Genomic DNA, 25366 nt, shown 5'->3' with positions numbered 1-25366 from the left:
GTACTTAAACAGCAAGCATTTGGATTCACTAAGAGCATCCGTGAACCCATGGCTTCTCTGTTGCTGTGGTAAGACACCGATCCAAAGCTCCTTGGAGGAAAGAAAGGACTTATTTGACTTGAGTCCTTCATGGACAGAAGCCGAGTCAGGAACTTAAGACAGGCACTTAGAGGCAGGCCATGGTGCTGAGAACATAAAGGGACGCTGCTTCCTGGCTCGCCTCGTCTGGTTTGCTCGACTCGTCTGGTTTGCTCAGCTGTCTCTCTTACACGGCCCATGTCACTTGCTCAGGGCTGGCACCACCCGCTATGAACTGTAAGCCAATCCGATGGTGGCAATTTCTCTATTGAGTTTTCCTCTTCCCAGGTTTGTCAAGCTAACAGCTGAAGCTAACTTTAATACAACACTAGCCTTGTCTCCCCTGCCAGCTATCTAGAAAGATACTCCCATGTGGTTGACAGAGAAATACCAGGACCAGGTATGGTGCTGTGGGGTGTCTAGGTTACATGATGCAGCTTACTTGATCCCCCGACCCCCTGTCCCTGACCATGGCTGGATGCACTTTTGCAGACCTACAAAGGATTGTTCCAGAGTCTGCCCCACCTTACGTTTTGTGGGTGTGACAACTCAGTTCATGGTTATCCATTCTGACTATATGCTCGTTTTATATCCTACAGCCCGGTGCTCCGTTCCTGACTGATTCTCATAGCATGCCAGGACATTTTGGATGGAGTTTCTCTGCTACTCATACCATAGATTGGTTCTAGAACCCTAGAAGCCTAAGAATGTGACATACACACCACCCCTTGCCCTCCGCTCGCCAGAAACACTAGAAGCTACCACCCATACCTCTGGTGCCTTAAGGTCTGCTAGGCCATATGGCCCAAGCAGCAGGGCATCTCACACTGCAGTCGGGAGCTGCCGAAGAGCACTTCCTGGACTTGGCTCCACTCACAGTCAGCAGTCCTCCACGTCACCTGACAGATGAGTCATAGCCTCATGCCAGGTAGGGAGCAGGCTTTGCTCAGCACCCCAAACCCACCCAGGATCTGAGCTTTCCTCTTCACAGTAAGAAGGGGAAGACAGGATGTTTTGTCTGTTATGACCAGATAGGTCTCCCAGTCTGCTTCAAGCCTCTGGGGCCCTCGCTTTTTTTGATGTTGTCACAGTTCATATGTCGTTGTGGGGTTAATTCCCACCCTGCTTAATGCTTGCATGAAGGGGCCACTCCCTGCTCACCTGTTCATAGTCAACAGATGCCATTAATAATGTACCAGTAGATTGTTCCCTGAAGGTCATAACCTTCTAGTTTCCTGCTAGTTCATAACCTTCCGGTGATATGAAAACAGAACCCTGGAGAGGATGAGGGTACATCAAGCTGTTGTTGGTCCAGGCGAACATGCGCTATGTCTGATTCCTTTCAGTCGCTGGGATGGAGAACGCTCGTTCAGTTAATATAAAGCCCCGCCATGGGTCTTAAGTAGACCTGCTTGTGGTGAAGATGCTACGTGAGCTTCCTTCCTGACAGAGATCATCACTGAATGTATTCATTCTTCAAGGTCTCTGGCTTTGGTAGGAAGCAGACCTATGCACAGAGGGGGACCTCACACCTTCTTTATCCTCAGGTGCTAAGGATGGAAAGGATCCCATTATTCACCTCATATACGACAGAGCCTGATTTATAGTCTTGTGTGTTAGGTGGAGGATTATTTTAGAAGCTTCCACTGGCCTTTCACCGTGACAGTTCTTGTCAGCAAGCCTGGGGGTCATGCACAATGGCTTTCCAATTAGCAAACACCTCAGGGTATAATATTCCTAGGATATTAGGTTTGAGTGAGAAAATGACCCTTGTGTAAGACTGGGAACCTGGTGGACCTAGTAATGACTCAACTTGGTTAAGACTCCATTTAACAGTTGACCATCCAAGTCCCCCACTTTGATCAGGAGATCACGATGTTACATGGAACCACAACGTCAACATTTGATTTTACATTTTCCTCAGTTAAGTGCCTAGAGGTCCCTTTATAGAAGATCTAGGTAAATTACTCTCTATATACTTGCTATATATTGTAGCCTAGTCTCTTCTTATATTGAGCATGGATGGATCTAAAAGCTAGAGAGATAGAAACCTGTCCTATGGACCGTAATTTTTTATTGAGACAACAGCTCCAGCCTTTACTTGTCCATTGTTGGTTTCCTTTTTTTTTTTTTTCTTTTTTGGTTTTACGGATCATCCTTGACTATCCTCACTTCAGCCATGCTGGGTCCCATTAAGCTTTTCCAGAGCTCCCTGAGCACCAGACCCCGTTGGCTGCCACTCTGACCTTGTCGCCTTCCACAGGAATCCCATCCATCTTGCATTTGGCTGGCTGAGCACCGCAGTCCCACCTCTGTCATCCAGAGACTCTGCCATTCCCACTGCTATCAAGGAGCCCAATTTTGAAATAGAGCTTCCTGTCATTATCCTGGACCATGGAGGTTGGCAGTCATTGTACTCTCAACAACACCCATGCCCTGCTCCTCAGTCAGGGCTCGCTTCTCTGATAAAGAGTCTCCCGGTCCCAACTACAGAACGTAGTCAGCTAACTGGTTTTCGGCTTCATATAATGTAGCTTCTGAGGTTTTTAATTTCTTCCTTCAAGGCTGTACTAGAAATCTCACATGCTTACCTGACTTGGATCACAATTCGATTCATGCTTCTGAGAGGGATCCTGTCTGTGGGTTGCCATCTTCCTTGCATTCAAATTGTTCTCCCTCATCACATATGACTGTGCCCTTGGTCCAGGACCTTCCATCCAGTCTCCTGCATGTCTCCTACAGGGGCATGAATGCTGGCCCACTGAACCCTTAGGAATGCCTATGTATGCTGGCCTGTATCACCTTTAGGAAGCATATCTATCCTCTCTTGAAGGTTTAGGGCTTCCTCTTCATTTGTAACTAAATCCTAGTCACTTGTTTGGTTTCGAGGAGATAAGGTGACAGGGGCAATGTATGTATTCATGCAAAGCAGAGGGAGAGAGTCACCAAGGAAAGGGGTGCTATGGACTGAATTATGTCACCTAAATATACATGTTAAAGTCCTGACTGTATTATGATTATGTATGATGATGGAGATTTTAGGCAGTGATCAAGACTAAATAAGGTCAAGGTTCTGGAACTCTAATCTCATAGTAGTAGTATCAGAATAATGAGAAGGAACTCCCATCTCCTCTGTGTGTGTGTGTGTGTGTGTGTGTGTGTGTGTGTGTGTGTGTGTGCATGCGCGCGCGCGCGCACGCCCCTACCTTTGTCTTCTTTGTATTTTCCACCTTCTGATTTTTTTTTTTTTTTTGCCAAATGAGGGAGTGAGGTGGCCATCTGTAAGAAGAAAATTGTTCCCTCGCCCCCAGTGGTGCTGGCATTATAACCTTGGAATTCCAGCCTCCACAACAGAGAAAATTGCCTCCGCACACCCAATCTATGGTATTTGGTTACAAATCTTGAACTAAGATAGATTTTGGCACCAAGAAAGCACTAGCCTATAGTGGGAGGAGTTGAAAAAATGGGGAAATATATACAGAGTCTATTTAGTGAGTGCTATACCAAGGGAATCTGGCTCACCTCAAATTTTCCAAGGCAGAGAATTAAGTCACCTCTAGACCATGGTTCTCTCATAATTAGATATGGGGCCTGATCCTTGGTATTTTTCTGTTTTTGGCTGCAAAAAAACTAAAAGACTTATTGCACAGCCAAAGATACCATATGGCACTCGATTCAGCTTTAATGTCTAACTAAACGCCCTCGGTTTCTTGCTGTTTTCCCAGTGTGTGGATTGCTACAGAGTCTTCTGATTCTGCAGTCTTTGCAATTACTACCTAGTCATGCTCCTCTAGGGTCAGAGAGAATCTTATCCTCACCTATGTCTTCCAAGTCTACCCTAACTCCTGGCCACCACTGGTGAAGGTTAATGATCAAATTGCTACCACATTTGTTGGGGATGGGGAGGAGGGGGACAATAGTCATACTCCTTAACAACCAAAGTGGTGTTTGCATTGTCAGCCACTTAGCAGGTGGTCCAGCCTGAAAGTCCCACCTTGGAGTCTGCTTCTTTAAACCACTTTTGGCACCAATTTCCTTGGGTTGGTTTCCAAGGAAACAGACTCAGAGATGAAGTTGGCCCAGAGGAAGTTGATTGTGGAGTATCTTTTGGAGCATATTTGTTGAGAGAAGGACTAGGGTTGTACAAAAGGTTGTTGAGTTGTGACACATTCAGCCTCTCCATGGATTCCTGGAGAAACTCTGTAGCTGGGATCCACCTTGAGCCGAGAGAATTGGGTCTGTATTCTTGCACATCACCCAGCCATTGCCTGGAAGCTGCCCTATGAAGAGGTCACAATCTCAAGTGAGGCATTTGTCTTCACAGTTCTGGGAGAGCAATTGGGCTTCATCTGCCAACTGAGGACACACTAGTGGGGTGGGGCGTGTGGGTGTATTGCGATTATAATCTTATCTCATGGCCATCATGTGACAGATGAGATGAGTTATCTTCCTCTTTCTCATATGTCATGTAATATTCAAATATCTATCCAAAGACATTTTTTTGTTATGGTTTCCAGGGCAGAAGATAGGCAGAAGTAAATTCAGTTAGATCGCCAAAGAATAAACCATAAAATCCTGGTTATCTTTTGTAGACAGTGACTCTTACATGTTCAAAAAGACTTCATTTTTAAGGCTTGGTATGGTTGAGTTCTGGCCAAGGAACATGTCTGAGTTCAGTTGCCAAGTTCTGGTCCTGAACCATAGGAATTTCTTCATGTGTTTTCCTGTCTCTCTTCTGTTGTCTTCCACATGTATGTAAAGTAAGATACCCAGGGCCACATGCGATGGCCGTATTGCAAGCAAGAACGATCGCAGGTCTCCAGATCACTACAGAAAGGTCGCCAAGCAAAGACCTTCAGAATAGCCTGAGTGGCCAGTGAAGTTTTAAAGTGTTTGGTTGCCGAGATTCCAGATTATGTATTAAAACATCTACCTGCCAGGACTAAGACAGTCAATTATCCGAGGGTGCCAAGGCTTTTGGAAAGAACATTTACCTAGAGAAAAATATAACAAGTTAAAACTCTCAGAGCCCAGTATGCCTTTAGTATTTGACTCTAATGGCCCCAATGGTCAAGGTGGCATGGGGACAGCCCCAAGTCACACAACGAGGCTCAATTCTGCCTCTGCCTCTCGCATGCTACGTGAAAACAGGAAACTTCTCTGGGCTCTGTTGTCTCTGTGACAAGGCGCTTAATACCACCTACCTCTCAGGAACTTTCCACAAGGGAAGATAGACAGGTGCCGAATATGGAGCCCAACACATTAATAAGCAGAGAGTGTCATTTTATGACTCTCTAATCACCACTGAGTCTCCAAAAGCCCCAAGAAGCATGAAGGCATATTTATTCCTGTTTACAGATTGGGGATGTAGCTTGTGTGGAATTTTACAAGGCCCAGTAAGACAATGCCAGTTCATATTTGATTCCAGATCTTAACCACTTTTGACTTCTGAGCACCCCAGGCATACCCCAGCTCTATCCTAGCCACATCACTAACAGCCATCCCAGAAGCAGCTTTTCTGCAAACATACCTTCTCTGATGTAGGTTTCTGGGGGTGAAGCTGACATCTGAACTGGGGAGCTAAGTTCCCATGTCACTGAAGGACATGCTCATTATTACCCATATATGCATCGCTCTCATCCCCATCACCCCTCCACTTCCCAAAAGCCAGGGCACCTCAACATCATGCTTCACAGCCTCCTGGCAGATTAACATGGAGGACACACCCTGAGGAGAGGCACTCAGGAACTTAGCAATCACCACACTCAAAGGACAGCAGGAAAGAGGCAGAGGAGAATAGATAGAAAAGAACAGACTTTATTTCTTTTGGAAGTCTTCCAGTTCTGAGTGACACAAACTCAATTGGAGCCAGTGTAAGCTATTTGCCCAGTCACCTATGTGTTGATCTATCGTCATGTCTCTGTATCTGTGTGATCGTCTGTCACCCAACGACCCTCCTTCTCTATACCACCTATTGATTTATCTCTATATCTACATAACTATCATTAACCTTTTATTTATAAATCTGCATGTATCTGTTGTCTACCCATATCTGTCATTCTTCCTTATCACATACCCCCTACTGTCTATCCAAATCTGTCGTTATCCATTCATCTATTGTCTACCTGTCTATTATTTCTTCCTCCAGCAGGATGACTGGTTTCAAATTCTGCTAGATGCAGAAGTCTGAAACGACAGAATGAGAACCTGGCCTTACACTGGCCCAGCCAAGACCTAAGCAAGATCTCCTCCAAGCAGGACCTCTCTTTCTGGTGACCACCAGAATACATGGACCATAGAAAATGAAGTTATATTCTGGAAATCAGTCTGGAGGTTCCTCAGAAAATTGGACATTGCACTACCTGAGGACCCAGCTATACCTCTCTTGGGCATATACCCAAAAGATACTCCAACATACAACAAAGACACATGCTCCACTATGTTCATAGCAGCCTTATTTATAATAGCCAGAAGCTGGAAAGAACCCAGATGCCCTTCAACAGAGGAATGGATACAGAAAATGTGGTACATCTACACAATGGAATACTACTCAGCTATCAAAAAATGACTTTATGAAATTCATAGGCAAATGGATGGAACTGGAAAATATCATCCTGAGTGAGGTAACCCAATCAAAGCAAAACACACATGGTATGCACTCATTGATAAGTGGATATTAGCCCAAATGCTCAAATTACCCAAGATGCGCAGAACACATGAAACTCAAGAAGGATGACCAAAATGTGGATGCTTCACTCCTTCTTCAAAAGGGGAACAAGAATACCCTTAGGAGGGGATAGGGAGGCAAAGTTTAGAACAGAGACTGAAGGAATGCCCATTTAGAGCCTGCCTCATATGTGGTTCATACATACACAGCCACCCAATTAGACAAGATGGATGAAGCAAAGAGGTGCAGGCCGACAGGAACCAGATGTAGATCTCTCCTGAGAGACACAGCCAGAATACAGCAAATACATAGGCGAATGCCAGCAGCAAAACACTGAACTGAGAACAGGACCCCTGTTGAGGGAATCAGAGAAAGGACTAAAAGAGCTTGAAGGGGCTTGAGACCCCATATGAACAACAATGCCAACCAACCAGAGCTTCCAGGGACTAAGCCACTACCCATGGACTGACCCTGGGCTCCAAATTCATAGGTAGCAATGAATACCCTAGTAAGAGCATCAGTGGAAGGGGAAGCCCTTGGTCCTGCCAAGGCTGGACCCCCAGTGAATGGGATTCTTGGGGGAGGGTGGTAATGGGAGGAGGATGGGGAGGGGAACACCTCTATAGAAGGGGAAGGGGAGGGGTTAGGGGGATGTTGGCCTGGAAACCGGGAAAGGGAGTAGCATTTGAAATGTAAATAAGAAATACCCAATTTAATAAAGATGGAGAAAAAATTATATATATGTAAAACTAAATATATGCATTTTTATAAGGAAAAAAAGAAAATGAGGTTATCTATGAACAACCATTTCAGCAGCATCCTATAGCAGAATCTGATTGATTTTTTACTCGGGTCACATGTTCTTTCGGGCCTTTCTGAAGTCAGTACCAATGGGCAGGGCTGAGTCCTATGCTTTACTGTGAGGTTAGGCTCAGTCAGCTGTATCCAAAACACGTTCTAGAAATGAGAAACCTCTGCCTCTGAAAAGAATGCTTGGCAATGCTGTTAGCAAAGAGGAAAAAAGCAAACTGGCCAGGTAGGAAAGAAACAAAACAACAACAACAACAAAAACAACAACGATAACAAAAAACAAAAAATGAAACAAAACAAAGAAACACCCAGTTGCCACTGTGTTGTGGTTTTGGGGAGCTTGGGTCTGGTACCTCCTCTTTTGTAGGGACTCAGGCAAGCCACTGTTGCTGTTGCTTCTGTTATGTTTGCTATGGAATTCTGTCTCTGGCACCTCAAGCTTCTCCAGGTCCACTCGGATACTTCCCAGAGTTGCGCCGTATCACCCATTGCAAAGTTCAGAAGCAGCTCGCACTGCCCTGGGATGCAGACACCATGACCTTACTGTATTGGGGAAGCATAGGCAAGGTCTCTCTCAAGCTCCCTGGAACCAGGCTGTGTCCTTGATCTCAGAAAGCGTCCATGTGATGGTGATTTTAGTTTGTGCTGTCGTGATCCGTCCTGTGAGGCTTACTTGTGCTTTTTATTTTTTTAACAGATTCAGAAAGCAAGCTCTTGGCAACAACAAGCTTTTGGGATGATTCTAAAATTCAGAAACGCCACCTTGATAATGAAAAGTAACTAGAAACATACAAATTGTTAATATTTCTCATAATATAAAGGTAGCAGTAATCAACCTCACATTATTGAAGTGTTTCCCAGGTGCCAGGCACCATTTCGAATGTCCTGCATATTGTCTCATTCTGCCCCTTAAAGCTTCCCATGCTCTGTCTGCAGTCTGAGCAGGGCAGGTTTCTGTGTCTCTCCCTCCACCTCTCCCCACCCACACTGCATACTGTTTGGTTTTCCCCGATGGAGGTCTCATCTTACCCTGTACCTTCTCTGGCTTCATTCACTTTTCCTCCCAGATGTGTCCACTCATTTGGCATCAGTAAAGGTTCTGCTTGCTGACGCCTAGTTGTCTTTGGGACTGAGAGATGAACGGAGCCCTCCAAGCTCCTTGGGCATCCCAGACATGGAATTCTCAGCCACTATGAACAGGCAGAGCAAAAGCCCAACACAGAGACCCTGTTAGCACTATAAAGCAGAGGTGGCCATGCTGTGTGAGCTCTGGAGGATTGTGGTGACCTCTTCAGGAAAGCTCCACTGCCCTGCATGGTCACAGAGCCATCAGAGGCAGCCCCAGAGCTGAAGATTCTATCTTGTGAGAGGACATATTTCCTAAAAAAAAGAATGCCAGAGGTGACTACAGGACTGAGAAAAAAATTATTTTCAGGCAAACGATTTAGCCTAGTGTCCTCAGTGCCTAGCATTAATGCTTGTACATCAGCAAGTCCCCAATAAACACATTCTCTCTTGTCCCATGCCAATACCCTGTGAATAGGTAACAGGCCACCCACTTCTGCTGACTAATCATTTTCCTTCTATCGGGTACCTGTTGCACTTTATAAATGACTTTCATTTGCAGTGCATTATGTCTCTGTGTGCTTCTTGCCTCCAACTCCCCATGCAATATTTCGTGTCTATTCTTACGATAGTTTAACTGTCCAACCTTTTCAGAGTGGGGTGTGTGTGTGTTTGTGTGTGTGTGTTTGTGTGTGTGTGTGTGTGTGTGTGTGTGTGTGTGTGTTGGGTTTCATGCATAATTTTGGTATCACTGGATACTTAATTTCTTCTTTCCTTTCCAAAGCAGTCCATTCCACTCAACCATCTTCAGTATCAGTTACATTTGATTTCTGTAAATCTGGCTGCTGGCTGATGTAGATTGAGGAACCAGCCCTGTTTGGGGAAGGGTGAAGCAAGGGCCTGAATCCAGCTGGGACTGTTAGGCCACAACAGGAGCAAGGCAAGGTTATTACTCAGATTTGTATCCACCACACAGGGAATTCTCATTAAATACACATCCAGAGCTGTCCCCAGGAAAACACCAAAGCATTGTGCTCAACAAGGAAAGATTTGCTGATCACCCACTGTATGAGAAGTCTTCTACTTATACACACTCTCAGTGTTCATACTAGGAAATCTTAGGAGATGAGTGCTGTGATTGTGCCCATTCAACAGGTAGGGAAACTAAAGCCCAGATCAGTGATGTCTTTTAATCCAGGGCATACTGTCAGTGTAATCGCAGCTAACTTTCACTCTGAGGCCCCAGGGATCTGCTTAAACTGTCTGGGTGTAACTAATTTTGGCTCTGACCAGTCTATCAGCCCATTGGCTCTCAAGGCTAGCCACTGATGCTTACCCTACTGAAAAATGGAGGCTTACTCATTGGTTCAACTGTTTCTAGAGCAGACACTCAGCACACCAGTCACTGGCACACATGGGTGATGCAAGGAGACAACGGCTCTACTCTCACAAGAAGCAGCTGGACTCCATCGCTAATTGTTAACAGGCCTCTGTTTCTATTGCTATCATAACACAGCACCATAAACTTAGCCACTTGAGTCACCCATTGCTCCACAGTCCTCCAGGTGAGAGGTCACAGTGGCCTCATCTGATTCCCTGCTCAGACTCCCAGAGGCCAAAATCAAGATGTCAGCTGGCTCTTCTGGAGAATTCGGTGCACCAAGGCACCCCAGAGCCCCATTTTTGACTGATGACAGAGACCCTATTTGCTTTCTAGCTGTCGACTTTCTCCTCGCCTTTCTTGGGGCTGCCTGCACCCTCCCTTATGTAAGTCCTGCTCCTTGCCAGTTTCTTCTCTAGCTGTCACTCTCCTGCCACCACTCCGTTCCAAGGACTTATGAGTGCATCATGTCCATTTATCATCCTTTTGTCGTCTACATAACTACACATTCAAAAGTACTCACGGTGTTCTTGTTTAGTACCAGCAGGGTCTAGTCCGAGTGCTGATTATAGGACAGTTAACAACATAGACCAAAGTCCCTGGCCTCTGGGAACTTATATTTAAGTAAGAAAAAGATGCTAGTGAACAAGGCCAATAAAATGAAAACATGAAGGAAGTAACACACACACACACACACACACACACACACACACACACACACACACTACACACTACACACTACACACTACACACGGGATGTAAAACCATGCCAGGAAGTTTGGTACGATAGAGCAGGTTGAGACCCAGAGACTTGGTGGCCACACACCTGAGGCTTTGGCGACTCCCAGCTCCCTGCCAGACTCCTGACGGGGACACGTGCCATGCTTCTCACATAAAAGAAGTGTGTCCTATGGTCACATAGGCTCAAAACAGAGCTCTCCATGCTAATCAGGTACCTAGAGGCCCAGAGGGCTCAACCAATAAGCTTCCCATCCCAGACATTGTTCCCTGCAAAGATATTTAATCTCAGGCCCACCCTGAGAGGTGGGGAATGGTTTTATGCATCCACTTTCTGCCATGACAATAAGCTGTTTAGAACCATGGAGTGTCTCTTTCATCAAGATCCACTGTGAAGAACCTGGGGAAGGCCTTTGCCTACAGAGCCACAACTGTATTCTCCCATTGAAGGCCTCTCTGCGCTCCCAGCCACAACCACCATCAAGCCTGCCTCTGCCAAGCTAAGGACAAGCATCCCCCATGGGACAAGCCGGTGCCCACACAAGACTAGATACTAAGAAATGGGTATCATGGGGGCCATTTGAGTGCAATAAGGCCTGTTACACTGAAGGTTTCTCCAAAGAGAGACTGGTTCATGTTCATATCTTCCATGGTGACCAATTCTTTCAGACAGTAAGAAGTGGTTATGTCGTAGGTTTTAGGGAGAAATGTAAGCAGAACCTGGGGTGTCTTCTCTCTAAATCCCAGGCTGTTTGTGCTTCTCTGTCCATTGGGGTGGAGTCTCAGGCTCCGGTGTCCCAAATCTTTTCTGCTTAAACCCAAGTCTTCCCACCTAGCATGCTGTCTCCTTTCTCTACATCCCAAACACTGGCCACCCTGAAATCCTGGCCAAGCCACCCTCTTTTTCTCAGAAGCTGCCTGTTGTCATTTGGATGGAAATGTCCCCTAGAAGCTCACATGTTTGAACATCTGTTCCCCAGATGATGACACTGTTTCAGGAGGTTGTAGAACACTGGGGAATACGCAATACTTTCTGGCTTCCAAGGGCTTTCTCTCTCCCTGAGCCTTCCAGATGGGAGCAAGTTATGCTGCGAACTTTCACCTCCAAAAAATGAGCATTCCAACTGTCACGATAGACAGTCCCTTCTAAACTGAGAGCTGAAATCACTTTTCCTGCTCTTGTCTGTCAGGTGCTTGGTTAGAGAGTAACTAACTGTCCTCCCTACTGCTCTGGCCTGTTTTCTTGCTTTCTCTGGAGAGAAACACAACAGTTGGCCTCATAGCAGACTTGCTTAACAGGGCAGCCTGTTCCTTTTCTGTGCATGCTCTGTGTTCCTTCAGCCACTGTCAAATCCCAGGGGACAGGGCTGTGTCTTACTCATCTCTGACGTCCTAATGTCTCTGCCCTCAGCTAGAGCCTGGTGGTTAAGAAATGGCTCACCCCGCTGGGCAACTCAGGATGTGTTAACAAAGGGATGAATTTACAAGGTTAAAAGATGCTACTGAGTTGAGCATGTTTGCCTATGACGACAATCCCTGGACACTGGAACCTGAGGATCACGAGTTTCGGATCAGTCTAGACTATAAAGTTAGACCCTGTCTAAAAAGAAAAAGAGGCTAGCAAAGGATAAGGCAGAGCCCGCAGCCAGCCCCAGCATGGAACTCACGTTCCCACTCCACAGACAGAGCTGAAGGAACAAGGGCCATTCCAGACTGGAGGCAGGAGCACAGGAGGACCACCTGGAGGGAGCTGGGGCCTGTGGTGACAACCTACAGTGACCTATGGGGAGAGAAATGGGCAAGAAAATCCTGACTTCTCATGTTTCACTGGCAGCTCTCCCTGACCAAGTTCAACCAGGAGCAGAGGCAGGGGGATCTGATGATGCCATTCGCAAAGGCCAACACGTGGCTATGAAGCAGTGTGGAAAGTAGAGAATTGGAGAATCGTCTTGGAGAAGCCAAGGACCGTCCTTATGAAGGTAACACAGGAAGACAGCAGAAGCCGTTTCACAAGACCCAGAGCTGCTGCCTGACTCCAGGGGTTTTTCCCTGAAAGCTAATCTGTTCCCTGACACACCTGCCTAAAGTGCCCATTTCAGGACACAACCCTCCACAACCCCCTCCTTCTCAGAGTAATTTGGCTCCATGTCTGTCTAACAACGCTATCGGAGCCATTGGCTCCGATAAAAATTTTTTGTGCTCCTTGCTCAACTGGGTTCACTGTGGTTTGACACATGAGAGCCAGAAACTGGAAACAACCTAGATGTCCCTCAACTCAGTCACAGAAGCCTCCACCTACAATCTGTCCTGCCTATCAGATATGCTGGGACAATGGTGCCACAGAACTTGTAGGAATGGCCAACCAAAGTCTGACTTAACTTGAGGCCCACTACACAAGAAGGAGTCCATGCCTGGCATTGCTTGGATGGCCAGAAACTGAAGACTGGATATTCCAGAGACCTAGGGCTGAACCAAACATGGTTGGTCTCTTAAAAAAAAAAATCAATGAAATGATTCCTAATGATACTCTTCTATACTCAGGTTGGCATTCTGTCCTGTCACCATCAGAGAGACTTCCTCTGACAGCAGATGAGAGTAGGTGCTGAGACCCACAGCTAGACTATGCGCAGAAAGAAAGTTTAAATTGGTGGTCTCTATTGGGCCTGTCCCCTCAGAGATCAGGGAACGCCACGGAAGAGGGGGAGGGGAGAAGACAGAAGGACCAGAGTAAATGGAGGACACCAGGAGAACATGGCCCACAGAATCAACTAAGCAAAGTTCACATGGACTCACAGAGACTGGTGGACCAAGCACGGAGCCTGCATGAGTCTGTCCCATGTCCTTTCTGCATGTTATGGCTGTGCCTTGGCATCTCTGTGAGACTTCTAAGAGTCGAAGCAGGTGTATTTCTGACTCTTTGGTCTGGTTTGGGGACTCTTCTCCTATTGGGTTGCCTTGTTCAGTCTCAGTATGAGGGCTTTGGCCTTGCCTTGTCTTGTTTTGTTTGGGTGTTGCCTTTCGGAGGCCCGCTCTTATCTGAAAAAGAAATAGGGGTGTAGCAGATCCAGGGGAGAGGGGAAGTAGGGGGCATCTAGGAGGCAAGGAGGGAGGGGAATCTGTGGTTGTGTGAGTGAAGGCTCCATTTTCAATATAAAAATTTAAATGTTTTGTGCTTGGGTTGGCTTTTCCAATGTTCATAGTAAGTTGACAACATGCTTAATCCCCAAGGACAGCAGGCCCCTCCAAAATTAGGGGGAACAGTGGAAGGGTAGAAACATTGGGCCCCACGTTAATCACCCCATTCTTCCATCTGGTCCCTTTACAACGCTTGGAATTTATAAAGCCACTGTTGGAGTTTGTGCAAAAGCTTTGCTTTTAATTAAGTGGCCTAGTTTCAGTAAATAGTATGACAGGGATGAATCTATCAGTGGGGACTGATGTTGGAGAAAAAGTGCTGCCAGACCCAGTGGAAGTGTAGCCCCCATATGTCAGGGTGTGGAGGAAGGCTCTCTGACAGGATGCCATCAACTCCATGACCGCCAGCAGGCAAAGGCCTCCAGATGCCACCCGAGGATGGCATGGAGCCAGACCATCCCAGCTTCCAAGAGAATAGTTCCAGACCCCAGCCTGCCAAGTGGACGTTCACATAGAAAACTTACACAATTGAAAGGGGCCTAGGGACCATCTTCCCAGCTGCCGGGCCTGGCTCCAAAGACAGGGTTTGTGTGTGGTGTAATTTTCCAGTCTGCAGCAATATGGGGGCTAGGAGAACAGAGTAAATTTTTTTTATCAGTTAAAGTAACTCAGAGCTGTTTAGAATTTTGCATCATTTCTTCATGTAAAAGAATGTTTTTCTTCAATAAAAGATGGTCATGGTATGCAGCATAGTTTCCCTGGAAGTGTATTCAGTGTCTGCTTGACTTGAGTGAGGTCCAATCACCCTCAAAGGGTGAAGAGCTGGAAGCCCAGTTGCTGGCACGACAGTGTTGAAGTGGCCCAGCCTTTATGAGTTTGACCAAGTAGAAGGTAGATAGGTCATGGGAGTGACAACCTCTGCAGACTAATACCTATGGGCTGGTCTGGTCTCACAGAACCTATCTATGGCTATAAAGAGAGCCCACCTCTCCCACAGCTGACCTGTTCCCCTTCTTTCTTCATAACTGATTTTATTGAAGTTATACCAATATTTTAAAATATTTTCAATTAATTCTTTGAGAATTGTGTACATTTGGACACTAATTTTGATCATTCTTTTCCCCCATTTTCCCCCTAACTCGTCTTAGATCCATATCCCAACCTTCACCTCCTCCTTCGAAGCTTCACGTTCTTTCTCTCCCTACTTCCTCCCTCTTTTGCCCACTTTTGCTCTCTTCTGTTGTCCACATATGCTTAGGTGTGGGGCCACCCACTGAATCATGGTTGCCCACCAGAACTTGATACTAAGACCCTGGTGCTGAAAACACCATGTTCTTTGGTCATAGATCATGGAAATCAAATTGACATTGGCCAGAAAGCTTCCTCCATGATGGCTAGCTTTCACAGTCCTGGGTGATTCTATGCAAGCTGCTAGGGAAGAAAAGTTATTAACAATCTTAAAAGGTTGAGAACCCTGTGAGCCACCATAATAACCAGGTAGCAAGATATGCCAACGGATGCAACAGAGGCACAACTTTACTTACTACTATTATGTTACTAAACAGACATAGTGTTGACTGCACTCTTAACTCATATCTCTCTACCCGTAGATTCGTCCAGCTCTCAGAAGTTTCTTGGTGGAGAAACAAAGAACTCTGTAACCATGATGCAGGGAATAAGTGTCAGGGGAGTGTGAAGCAACAGTGAGATATCTATACCACACCCATCTTCCCAAGGCTCAGGATCATCTAGAAAAAGGAAAGGCTGTGTCTTAGTTGTAGTTTTATTGATGTGAAGAGACACCATGACCAAGGCAACTCTTATAAAGGACAACATTTAATTGTGGCTGGTTTACAGGCTCGGAGGTTTAGCGAATTATTGTCATAGTAGAAAATATGGCAGCATGCATGTAGACACGGTGTTGGAAGAGCCAAGCATTCTACATATTGATCTGAAGGCAGTCCAGAGGAGAATATCTTTTGCAGGCAGCTAGGAGGGGACTCTCTTCCACACTGGGGGGGGGGGGGGAGCTTGAGGACTAAGAGACCTCAAAGTCCTCCTACACAATGACATACTTCCTTCAACAAGGCCACACCTCCTAACAGTGCCACTTCCCATGGGCCAATCATATTCAAACCACCACAGACTATAAGAGCAAGAGGTCAGAGAGGACTAGAGTGAAACAGCTTCTGGCCATGAAGAACTAGTGTGCTCATGACTTCAGCCACTGTGGTTGACTATACAAGGCCAAGCAAGTGAGTGCTTTCTGGGGAAGAGAGAGTCAGTTTTCTTAGGGATGTGGCCAATTCCCCCTTTTGTTTCTCTTCATGCTAGGACATTACCAGAGTACTTCATCAGAGATATTTGGACTACCAGAACCACAAAATAAACCTCTTTTCTTTATTACCTAGCATCATGTATTACAGTATAACAACACAAAATGCACTATTATGCACCCTAAATCTATTTTTAGAATACAATGTCCTAACTTGAATGCACAAATACATATTCTAAAGAATTATTATTATTCAATAGGATCTCAACAAAGTGACAACTCCTGACCTAATTATCAATCTGGCCATGTACAGAGGGGATCTAAGATTTTGAGATTTACAACATGTCCAGCAAAGTTGGTTGAAAACTGACTTCTGACATGGCAATTGGAGGTCTGGGAAGAAGTTGCCTAACTTGCCTTCTTCAAGCAAGCCGCTGACCAGGCACACTGGAAATGGGAGAGCAGATTCTCATGCACAGAATAACCAGGCTATTTCCCTTCTAGTTCTCTGTTCCCCTCCCTTCCCCAGATTTTAACATGTCTTTGACTCTCCCCCCAATCCCAAACCCCACCCCCTCTGGTGCTAGCTTGTGTTTGAACCCATATCTTTCCACATGCTAGTCAGGTGAGCAATATTTCCAACCCTCAGATCATACTTTTTAAGTTTTGTCTCATATGCATTTGTTTTTTCCTACATTTATGTCTGTGTGAGGCTATTGTATCCTCTGTAACTGGAGTTAAAGCAGTTTTGAGCAGCCATGTGGGTGCTGAGAGTTGAACCCAGGTTCCCTGGAAGAGCAGCCAGTGCTCTTAACCACTGAGCCATCTCTCCAGTTCCCCAGATCACATTTTAAGGTCTTTACTCCTGAGATGATCCAAAGATGTGAAGTCAGGTGCACCTGACCTGGCTCTTAACCAGCAGTATCTTGTCCCTAGGAATGTTCTTAAAATTCTGATACCCCAATATTTGAATACTTACATTCTTCCCACTGTACTTAAGATCCATATGGGCAAGGACCATGACAATCTGGAAAGCATTTGTATCTGCAGCACCCAATCCAGTGTTAGGCACCCAGCTTGCTCCCCGGAAAATACAGAAAGACTAAGTTTTTTTTCAATCCCTACAAATGTTTCAATCCCAAACCTCAATCTGTTCTTTATGAAAAGAAGAACAAGATCCCAGAAGGCTTTGCAACATTATAGGCACAGCTGAGCTTGCAAACTGTGTTTCTTGTCATCCAGATAGAAGGACAGTGGCAGGGACTGTGGCTACTCAGCCAAGGAACGAGATTTTCAGAAATCCAGGAAGGCCAAGGGCTGGCCCTGCACACCAGCTTTTCCAGCAAATATCCAAAGGGCATGCACCAAGCCTGTCCTTGCTCTCTCCCAGACCAGGGCTGCCCGACTCAGGCATCTGTCCTCCCTGGAGACAGTTCCACCAAGTTGGTATTTGTGTCACATGGGAAGATTTCAAAATGCTGTATTTGGAAACATGAATGTGTAATGTCTCCCTGGAAATCTACACCTTCTCAGTGAAAGATACAAGTGCAGTCCAAGACAGACATGTTTAATTAGTGAGCAAACTTGACATTTCCAGTGTTTGGACTAGACAGAGGCAAAGCCAAGAGCAAACGCAGCTCCTTCTTTACTCCTCCCCCTCTTCCCCCAGCTTGCTGACAGAGAATAATTTATTGGTTTGAAGAGGAATGAATGTCTTTACAATAACAGGGAGAAAAGGCCAGAAAACGCAATGGCTGTTATTAAATAATTGTCTGCACTAAATATGCACCCAGCCCAGCTCTTCATCCGCATCCTTCTTGGGTCTTTGTTTGATGGGAATGAAGGTATTTACAGAAAGAATTCTTTCTTTTCCTCTTGTTTTTGTTTGTTATGTTTTTTGTTTGTGTTTTGAGACAGCATCTTGCCATGTAGCATAGGCTGGCTTCAGACCAAACATCATCCTGCCCCAGCCTCTATGACTCCCACACAGATGGGGATCCTCCTGGCCAACTTCAGAGCAGTGTTTCTATCACCCAGTCTCTTGGGTGTTGGGTCTCCCAGACATTTTTTTTTATGGAACCCTTTCCCTGACGTCCCAGTTATGAACAATTTACAATGCTAAGTCTTTTTCAAAACCACAATGGAGTATAATAGCCTTCTAATTGGCCCCTCCTCTGCCCACTTCAAACCAGTCAACAGGGTCTACCAGAGCAGTAGGACAGCATGGTTTGGGGTTAACCTTTCCCTTTCTCACAATCCTAAGAGTTCATGTAGTCAACATTGCTAGCTGAACAGCTTCTCTGTCCTAGGCATGGGGAGTCAGGGATGAGTCAGATGATCTTCCAGTGAGGTCCCCATCTGTCACTCAGTCAGAACTCACTGTGCCCTCTTGGGGTTACCCCTTCTGACTCCTTCTGGACATGTCCCCTTCCCTCAGGTCCACTGCTGCACGCACAGCCCCATCTCTTCAGGCACCTTAATAAGACATGGGTCAGCAGTTAAGAGAACCGGCTGCTCTTGCGAAAGACCTGGTTTGATTGCTCGAACTTACACGGCAGCAGCTCGCAACCACCTGCTCCAGGGAATGCAATGTGCTCTTCTGGCCTCCTGTGGCACTGTGCACACACAGAGGATGAACATACATAAAAGGAATAATAAGTAAATCTCAAAAAAAAAAATGTAAAGAAGCTTTGTGCACCATGTTGAGCACTCTTTTGCTGGTCATTTTTGGCCCACACATAATCCACAAGTTCTTTTTGGATTACATTTTTGTTTATTCGGTCTCTCATCTACAACAACCATCTCCCTCCAGCTCCCTCATTTCTTTACAATTAATGTGTAGTGAGTGTACATGTTTACCGAGTACACGGTGACGTTGCAACGTGAGCCTACACGTATGACCTCACCTGTAACCTAAGACGTGGATCGTTTCTTTGCCATGGAAAGCATTCAAAGCCCTTTATGCTAGCTATTTTTGAGACAGTCAATTGGTCATTTTTCTTATTGCCACAGAACATTAGAAGCTGTTCCACTTATCCAGTGGTATCCTGTACCCATTGAAGGTCTCTTGGTTTTTGATAACCAAATCAATGTCCTACCTGATACTCCCAGCTGGAATTAATAGCCTTCGTCTCTGTGGCACCATAGGAACTTCCAGGAAGCTCCCCCCTTGTGCTACAGTCTACCCTATTCCCAAGAATATCAGAAATAAATTGCTAAGGGAACAGGTCAAGCAGAATCCAATCATGAAAAGTCCCTTTGAGGTCTGACATCATAATCATTTACGTGGCAACAGAGGAACAAAGAAAACCAGCAAAGGATATCAAACTAGCTAAAGTTCAACGACAGGAAGAAGCCACACTACCACCAGAGGGGAGACGATGTGGGGCACGCAGCTCCCTGGGACCTTGACTCATCCTAGCAGAAGTGGGGAACGAAGCTGGTGAAAGGAGGCTGTCTGGTCAGGCAAGATACTACTGCTGGCTGCTGTGGAGAGGTGAATGCAGTTTCTCTCTTCCTTTTACCAGCTGATTTTTTCCCTGCATGCTGCTGTTAGCTGAACCCCAGTCGGCATGGGAACCAGGACCCCCTCCCTGGGGATACAGACAGAACAGATCAGGGCTTGTATGGGAGGCCCTGCCCAGTTTAGAGCCCTTGATGGTGGTGGTGTGATTCACTCGCTCGCTCATCTCCAGCAGGAAGCTTTACATAACATTTTTAAGGAAATGCAGACACCTAGGTATAGCTACTGCCCTTATCTAGCCTCTGTTACCAAAGAGTCTTCACTGAGCTCTCATTTCTCAGGCTCTCCATGAGGGGAAAAACACATTGAATTTTCTCCAGGATGATACTTAGGACTCATTTTAAACCAAGTTCAGCTCTGGGTTTTGTGAGCTGTGGAGTTCAGCTGCCCTTCTACATTTGTGCCCACTGACCCAAGCATTTCTTTTACCTCTTGGGCCGCTCCAAGGAGGCAGCTCTGGGCCCCACAAAGCGGAGGGAAGGGCTCCACAGTGGACAGCAGAGAGGAGGATGCAGGCTGCCCACCAGCTCTGGTCTTGGGGTTCCAATACACACCCTGCTATCAGGTGGTTACTGACTTTGGCCCAAACTTGTCCTGTATAGTCACCGCCTCATCGAGGGATAGGAGATGTGGGTCCCTGCCTGATAAGGTAATACTGAGAGCTAAATAAACGATTCTTTGAAACAGTCCCAAACCAAGTGTACAAGGAATTGTTCAGCTGTGAATTATTGTCACATTATCGTTACAACCCAACCAGCAATGGCATGAGAGATTGTGTGCATGTAGAAGCCAGCTCCAGGTTCTCCAGCCACATTTCAATTTGGGTTGGAGCCTGAGTCTTGCTACGTAGCCCAAACTGGCTTGGAACTCACGATCCTTCTGCTTTGCCTCCCAAGTGCTGGGACTAACAGAGTGAGCCACCATAATGTGTCACTGAGTCTCACTGCTACCATGGTCTTCAAAATCATCTTGGAACCTCAGACCTGGTAGAAAGTGAAAAGATTATCTTGACTATCACACTAGATGCTGAAGGACTGAAATCCAGAGTAAACCCTTGTCGATGGCATATGCAGTTATAATAGTATAGAATTTATGAATTCTCACTTACAGATACCCCCAACTACCAGGAGCAAGAAGCAAACAATATATAAGCCGAGAGCACAGAGACGCAGCTATCACACTCCTAAGTACCTACTCTTTGCCTTATAAATATTTCACAGGAGAGATGGAGCCCTGATTACTTAAAAGAAGTAACCTTTTCTTCCAAGCTGCTCTGCTGCTCTTTTCAACATTTTTTCCCGTCCTTCTTCCTAGCTGTATTGGCCGCAGTATGCAGTGGTTGCCGTAATCTAATAAATTCCTCTTTTAAAGATGTTTTTCTGTGCGCACTCAGGGTATTTCCAATTCCACCACTGTACGTGGTGCTTCCAAAATATTTCCCAAAGGGACCCCGTATTGCCTTTCCCTCCGAAACATCTTAAATCTCTTGGAAACAGCAACATGTTGGGTTTTCAGCCAACTGTATGAGTTCCTGGAAGGCTGCAGGCATACAGAACACGATCTTGCCCCTTGTTGTTTTATTCTACCCTCAGGGCATGGACTGAGGGGGTGGGGGTGGGGTAGTTCATTTTTTCGATGAACCAATCAAGGCCTCACTCTCACACACACACACACACACACACACACACACACACACACACACACACACACACCGTCCAGTTACTGGGTGGAACACATCCAGATGTTTTCTTCAAATGACGGCTTATGTTAGAAGCGCAGGCAAAGTGCCACAGGTGTCTCATTAAGGGTGACATGTAACATCACAGCCTGGCTCTGTGATGTAGTAGCCACATCTGCTGGCTCGGGACCTGAGGACAGGCTTTGGGTTACGTGCTTCTGAAAAGTAATTCTGAGCAAGAGACCAGCTCCAGGCAGAGCAGTCTGAGTCCCAGACTGAGGAGGTAAAGGCCGCCCGAGGCTGAGATTTTCCAGATATTGCTGGCAAAGGGAAGTCTCTTATTTCAGACCTGCTATGTATGCAACAGGAGAGAATTTGGGGGCATTGGTAACCATTCCTAACTCTAAAAAAAAAAATCATTCTCTAGTCACCTGTGTCCAGTCTAAACCACATCAGAACAAGACAGTAGTTTATAAATTCTTCACTAAAACCTACAAACCCAAGGAGAAGCCACATTCGCGCAAGCACAGGAATAGCATGTAGCACTCAAGCAGGAGTGTCTGGGGGAATAGATCCGTGTGGCCCGCTTGCTCAGACTACAGTCACCACATATTAGAGTGGGTGGATTAAAAACGAGGGAAACTTATTCTTTTTTTTTTTTTTTTTTTTGGTTCTTTTTTTCGGAGCTGGGGACCGAACCCAGGGCCTTGGGCTTCCTAGGTAAGCGCTCTACCACTGAGCTAAATCCCCAGCCCCCGAGGGAAACTTATTCTTACAGGTCCCTGGGGACTGGACATCTGGGGTCAAGGAGCTCCCAAGGAAGCTCTACCCAGCTCAAGGGAGGAGTTGCTCAAGGCTTCTCAAGGCTTATAGATGGTTATCTGGGCCATGTCTTCGTGTTGGGAAAAAATTCCTGGAAAAAACCTAGGTCTGTGGAGACTGGTTAGAGCCTCAGTAATCTGTAGAGACTGGAATGTTGCAGGTCCTGGAGAGTAGTCCTGGAGTATATGCTTACCCACCTCTGTCAGAACTAACATCTTGCAATTAACAGATTAAACATCTTTTGAAATTTATTAGTTCAGCAGACTGCTAGCTTCTACAGAATCAGGCAGCCTCTGAGGCCTTTGCGAAAGCTCCTTACTGTAAATGCCTCTCTGGCACATCCATTGGCATATTTTAAACCTGCCTTTATTTATGGATTTCTTGGTTCTGTAAAACTATAAAACTTTATGAAACCACTTCCACATTGGAATATAGAATTTGAGGTAATCTAAATCTGTGTGTTCTTTGGCTAAGGTCACTCAAATTTGACTCTAAAATAAACTATCTTTTATTCCCTTTGAGAAAAGAGTTGTGGGTTTTTGTTGTTTAGTTTTGTTTTTATAACAATGTTTCCCTTCACGTAAGTCTATGATGCACTTCCTTCTTTTTATAAGAGCACTGAACATCCTGGACTAGGACCAGGTTTAAGCTTAACTCAGTCTCCTAAGTGAGCTTGTCTGCCAATATTCCTATACTCGGGAGGGTCAGGACTTCAACATAGGAATCGAGGGGAGGGTGATTTAGCCTGGAGTAGCGTCTAACTAAACATGAATTCACACCAAAAAGCTTTAACAGGAAAAAAAATTGCAAAAATGAGATTCTACAAGATAACAGTTATGAAAAAAAAACTTAAAACCATGTGAGTTAGTCCCTTGTCTTTGGCATGGCAGAGACCAGAAGAGGGCACATAAATTTCATTGGCATTCTCTCTGTAGAAGGACAGGGTTGTGAAGATTTTAAAAAGCAGGCTGTAGTCTACCTACAGTCCTAAGTCAGGCATGGGTACCAGAAAAGAAGTATTTATTCTGGAACCATTAGTTTTACTCTGTACCTGTTAGGGTTGAGGAAGTGAGGTTGCTATGAGAAACCAGAATAACAATGCTTCCAGAAAAATACTCTTTTCTCTAAGATTCAGTCAATTTCATCATTAGCTTCTGGACTGTGATAGCCAACCGGACAGGGCTGTTCGTATACCCCTCACAGAGCAGGATGAGGGTCCTTTATGGCCTTTCTCCACACAGCAGCCTCTTCAATAGGCTTTGACCCTCTGACCCAAGCCCTTTCCTTCCACAAACTGTTCCAAGTGTTTTGGTGGATAGAAGATACTTCCTGCTGACCATGTGGGCATCAGAAGTGAGCAGCAGAGCACCTCACCCAGGTCTCTTCTGGGCCAAGCACAGAGACTAGTGCGTGAGGAAGACCTCCTCATGCCATAGGAAGAGAGGCTTTGGGAGGCATCCCTGCTGCCTAGACCCACTGAAGCTCTTTTGATTTGTCTAAACTGGCCTGAGGACTTTTGGGTATCTATACACTATTTGATTCTCACAGTGGCCCAAGAAATGGTAGAAATACCCAGCGTGAGGCCTGAAGGTGGGATGTAACTTCTCTTCTGCCCGTCATCTGGGCAATCCAATTCTCCCTCCTCAGAGACCCCGTCTTCATTTCATGGAACATAGACTTCCACAGACCTCTAACCTTTAACCTCCTGACATATCCGTTGGTTGTCTTAGCGGACTCATTTGGAGCCTTCTGTCCTTTTCATGTTTTGTCTTTTGATTTCATGTCTGAACGCCCCTCTCAATTAAAGCAGAAGAACAATGCTACTGTTTCCCTCAAATGTACAAAAAAAAAAAAAAAAGCAGGGGGAGGGGAGTACTTTGTAGCTGAATTTTCTATTAGTCCCATCCTGCCAAATGGTCATGAGGTGTAAGGATTTAAACCTCTTAAAGGGCACCTGAGCATCAAGGGTTCCTTAAAATTCAGTGATGAGGTCAGTCAATGACAGCAGTGCCTGGAAGGGCAGAGTTGATGATGCAGATACCAGGTTGGTTTGATCTGGGCAGAGAACCCAGCCTTTGGCTTTAGAGAGGCCACATTCTGGGTACATACAATAGATGTCTCGATGGTGAAGAATGAACCCCCCAAACCAAGCCTTTCCTGCTCCCATCTGACACAGTTCCACCCGAGCTCCGCAGATCCCCACCTTGCAACTCCACAACTCGCCCACTCTATGAAGGGGCAAAGGAGGTCTGCTTCTTCTATAATGTGCTAGCACCAAGGAGGCGTGAGAGGTGGGGGTGCCAGCCTTCATGCTTCTTGTATCATCTCCTTCCCTGGTCCAAACTGCATCCTGTGCCAAATGGTCTACTTGAGGACTCTTTTTCTCAGGAGCCTATATTTTTCTAAACTGTCTCCTAAGGGATAAGAAGTAAGTGCCTCCATTCCTAAGTGTTCCAAACTCAGGGGAGTATTCCCAACTTCCCCTGTCTCTGTAGTTCCTTGACCTAAGGAGCACTGTATCTCTTGTGTCTCTGCCTGCATGACCTTTCCAGGAATACCTCGGTCCCTTTCTTCCTGACAAACATCTTTACATCTACTTCAGAATTTCCTGTGCCCCTAGTTACATGTGAAGCTCCAGGGTCCCTAGTAGTTAGCCTGGCTCTTTGTGAGTAAGTAAAGCGGTGTTTTAGTTTTGAAAATATGCTTCTGCAGTGGTTTGAATAGGCATGGGCCCTATAAATCCATGTGTATGAGTGCTTTGCCACAGGGAATGGCACTATTAGGAGGTGTGGCCTTACTGAAGGAGGTGTGGCCTTGTTTGAGGAGGCGTGTCACTGTGCAGGTGGGGCTTTGAGGTCTTAAATACTCAAGCTCTGCCCAGTGTGGAATCCAGTCTCCTCCTGGCTGCCTTCAGATCAATATGTGGAACTCTCAGCTTCACCAGCACCAAGTCTGCCTGTAGACTTGCCGTGCTTCCCGCCATGATAGTCACGGACCAAACCTCTGAAACTGAAAGCCAGTCCCAATTAAGTGTTTTCCCTTATGTGTTGCCTTCGTCATGGTGTCTCTTCAGAGCAATGAAACCCTAACTGAGACAGCTTCTTAAAAAAAAAAAAAAACAAAAAACAAAAAATAGTGACCACAACTCAGACAGTCATCTTTGAGATTTAAAACTTAACAGGAAGCTGAGACTC

At 45.8% G+C, this 25366-nt stretch overlaps 2 long non-coding RNA genes across 3 annotated transcripts in view; one reads left to right on the top strand and one right to left on the bottom strand.

Moving 5' to 3' along the window:
• Window positions 1-13532: 13532 nt before the first annotated feature.
• LOC102551515 (uncharacterized) lies at window positions 13533-19363 on the bottom strand. The gene is made up of 3 exons (XR_015643587.1): window positions 19248-19363; window positions 14399-14501; window positions 13533-13775 (listed from the first exon to the last, which is right to left on the bottom strand). It is a non-coding gene; the product is annotated as an uncharacterized LOC102551515 (long non-coding RNA).
• Window positions 19364-19450: 87 nt separating this feature from the next.
• Window positions 19451-25366, top strand: part of LOC120098531 (uncharacterized) — a 28149-nt gene continuing 22233 nt past the window's right edge. Inside the window, exon 1 of one of the 2 annotated variants that reach the window (XR_015644323.1) lies at window positions 19451-19645. This is a non-coding gene — a long non-coding RNA (uncharacterized LOC120098531). The remainder of the gene's footprint in view (window positions 19646-25366) is intronic. The other variant, XR_015644324.1, reaches the window with a different exon arrangement.

Source organism: Rattus norvegicus, chromosome 19, assembly GCF_021556685.1.
Source record: "Rattus norvegicus strain SHRSP/BbbUtx chromosome 19, alternate assembly SHRSP_T2T, whole genome shotgun sequence".
NCBI lineage: Eukaryota > Metazoa > Chordata > Mammalia > Rodentia > Muridae > Rattus > Rattus norvegicus.
Note: the sequence above shows the minus strand (reverse complement) of the source record. Positions and strands in the feature narration are given on the sequence as shown.